This window comes from Gossypium arboreum, chromosome 3, assembly GCF_025698485.1.
Source record: "Gossypium arboreum isolate Shixiya-1 chromosome 3, ASM2569848v2, whole genome shotgun sequence".
NCBI classification, from domain to species: Eukaryota; Viridiplantae; Streptophyta; class Magnoliopsida; order Malvales; family Malvaceae; genus Gossypium; species Gossypium arboreum.
In genome coordinates this window covers 7,429,404-7,432,580 of record NC_069072.1, presented here as the reverse complement: position 1 = coordinate 7,432,580, position 3,177 = coordinate 7,429,404, and the positions used below count along the sequence as shown (strand labels likewise).

General features: G+C 28.7%; 1 pseudogene; it reads left to right on the top strand.

The window, feature by feature from the left end:
• The first annotated feature begins 528 nt into the window (after positions 1-528).
• LOC108475032 (desmethylxanthohumol 6'-O-methyltransferase-like) lies at positions 529-2,741 on the top strand (annotated as a pseudogene).
• Positions 2,742-3,177: the final 436 nt, after the last annotated feature.

Here is a 3,177-nt window from a genome sequence, read left to right as displayed (position 1 = left end):
ATCTATTTTAGAGAAAAGGTAGATTAAAATATGTCATAATTTTTTTGAAAATTTAGAATTAAGTCTTTGTATTTTATTTTTAAAATTTAATTCAATAACTTGAATTTAATAAAAAATAATGGCATTAGTAATTGAATTTAAAATTTAAAATTATAAAAATAAAACGACCAAATTCCATTAAATAAAAATATAAAATTTTAATTTTAATTTTCAAAACTTACATGATACGGCAACAGACCTTATCCTCTCTATGGTTCTGTTTTCCCCTTATTTTATATAAAATATAAAATTGGGAGGTCACTCTCAATTTTTTTTCTCCCTAAACAAGGCTTGTTCTTATGTTTTATGTTTGGACTATCCAAATGTTATTCAACAGTTTGTGTTAGAAGACGTCATTGCTTATTGATTGATGTTTTTTCTTATAGGGATTTTGATTAAAAAAACTGAAAGTTTTATCTTATTCTAAAGACGTTCGTTAAGAGGTGACGAGAAAAAGAATTAAAAATATTTGTATAAAAGAAATCCTCACTCACAATTCTCTTCCTCTCCGCTTTACTATAAATTACTTCTTGATTATTAGGAAAAATGAGATCCCACGAAAACTAGGAGAAAGGCCGAATGCAATGGAAAGAATAGAATTAGATGAAGCAAGGCTACAAGGGCAAGCAGAGATATGGCGTTACATGTTCAGCTTTGCAGATTCTATGGCGCTTAAGTCTGCCGTGGAGCTTCACATAGCTGACATAATATACTCTTATGGTGGCGCGGCCACTTTGTCGCAATTAGCTTCCTGCATTAATGATGGCCTTACTTCGCCAGATATCACCACCCTTGCTCGCATAATGGGACTGCTTGTTCGCTGAAAGATTTTCACTATCCACTATCCTTCAGACGGTAGAGATCCCTTGTACGACTTAACTCACTCATTGACATGGCTTCTACATGACTCGGAGCAAACCCTGGCACCTATGGTACTAATGGAGAACCATCCATGGCAAATGGCTCCTTGGCGCTACTTCAGTCAGTGCGTGAAAGAAGGTGGCGTTACCTTCAAGAAAGCTCATGGATGTGAAATATGGGATTGAGCATCGAGAAATCCTGATTTCAACAAGCTTTTTAACGATGGCCTGGCTTGTACATCCAAGGTCGTCACCAGTGTAATCCTGTCAGGTTACAAACAAGGGTTCAACTCCATTGGATCATTGGTTGATGACAGAGGTGGGACTAGAGGCTTAATATCAGAGATCGTCAAAGCATATCCACAAATCAAAGTTAACACCTTTGATATGTGGATATGCTTTGACGATCTCTGATTTGCCGTATGTTGTCTCGATGACACCGGCATACAATAGGATCTCCCATATTGGTGGTGACATGTTTCATGCCATTCCAAATGCCGATGCAATCATTATGAAGGTATTTGCTTAAATCATGAATTTAAATTGATTTTTCATAGAGTATAGCATCAAGAAGTTTTTTACACAATTATCGATTTTATTTCTTATAATTGTGAGAGTGAAAATACAAAATTACACTCAGACTATTAATAATTGAATCTAAATTTTAAAATTTTAAAAATAAAATAACCAAATTCCATTAAATAAAAATATAAAGATTAAATTTTAATTTTCAAAAATTAGATGATAGGGCAACAAACCTTATCCTCTCTATGGTTCAGTTTTTATATTGCATTCATCTTATTTTATATAAAATATAAAATTGGAAGGGGCGGTCTCAGGACCCATTTCATACCGGGAAAGAAGCAAGGAAGGGCACATACACACCATATCACAAACAAAAATTAGTCAACTATTTTTTTCAAAAGTAAAATTTATACTTTTACATTATTTAAAACTTTAATCTGTTTCAAAATAAATTATTTAAAATTTATTTCTAAAATTAAAATTTTAAAAATAGAACTTTAATTCTAAAAATCATTTAAAATTGAAATTTTAAATATTTTAAAAAATTAAAAGTTTATTTATAAAATTAAAAATATTAGATACATATTATCTCTATAATTATATAGATCTTTATTTCTAAAATTAAAAAAATCAATAAAAATATTTAAAATTTATTCCTAAAATTAAAATTAAAAATATTTTTTATAATTACTGAAAAGGAATAGGGTTACTTAGAATTGAACCCAAAACTCTCATACTTAAAACATAGTACTCTTGTCATTAAGCTAAAAGATTATCGACAATTAAATTAAAATTATCTATATAATATATATATTTAATTTTTTGAATCATCAATTATATTTATTATAATAATTTTATCTTTGAATTTTTTATAATTAAATTATAAATCATATGCATAATATTACAAATATATTATCTTTTAAAATTGAAGTATAGTTTTTAAGTTGATTATATGTTCCAATAATTTTAATTAATATGTGGTTATTTAAATAATAATTGTTGAAACCTTTTTTTTTGAAAGATCGACTTATATTTTGAAAACGAAGATGGAGTCGCCACGAATCACTTTTAGGAAGTGTGATCGGGTCATCTCGTAATTTGATCATTTTAATAAGAGGTTTGATTTATTAAAACAATATTTTTCGGTTTACAAAAATCCAGAAAACGAGTTCGGGAGTCAATTACGCACGAGGAAGGATTAGCACCCTTGTTATGTCTAAAATTGATACATAATTGATTACTTGATGTCTTTAGTGTCGAAAATTAAAAATTTGAAAAGATTTTAGAATACGACCCTTTATTAAGACATTACTAAATTAATTTTCACGAAAAGGGGCTTATTTCAAGTTAATCGAGAAGAAAGGATCCTGTCCCGTAAGTTAAGACATAATGCCTTAGATCCTCGAGAACAAAAATGAACGCCATTTAATCATCACTTTAAATCTCGTTTTTATTTTATTTGAAAGTAAATATTCGACTATCTTGATTTTAGAAAGAAGCCATATTTCGTAAGTTAAGAACACGACTTTTCTAAGTCCAAAATAATAACATTACTTTGATTTAAAAAATTTCCTTTTTTGTGCCTCGTGCAAAGACGAATGCAATATTTAAAATAATGTATATTTAGCTTATTCGGGCATAGTATAAATATGGGTAAGTATATTTAAACACAACTCGTGGCATTGTTATAACAAAATAAAATAAAAAGGAAAGGTATAAAATGAAATGATGATGTGTGAAAAATAAAAATACC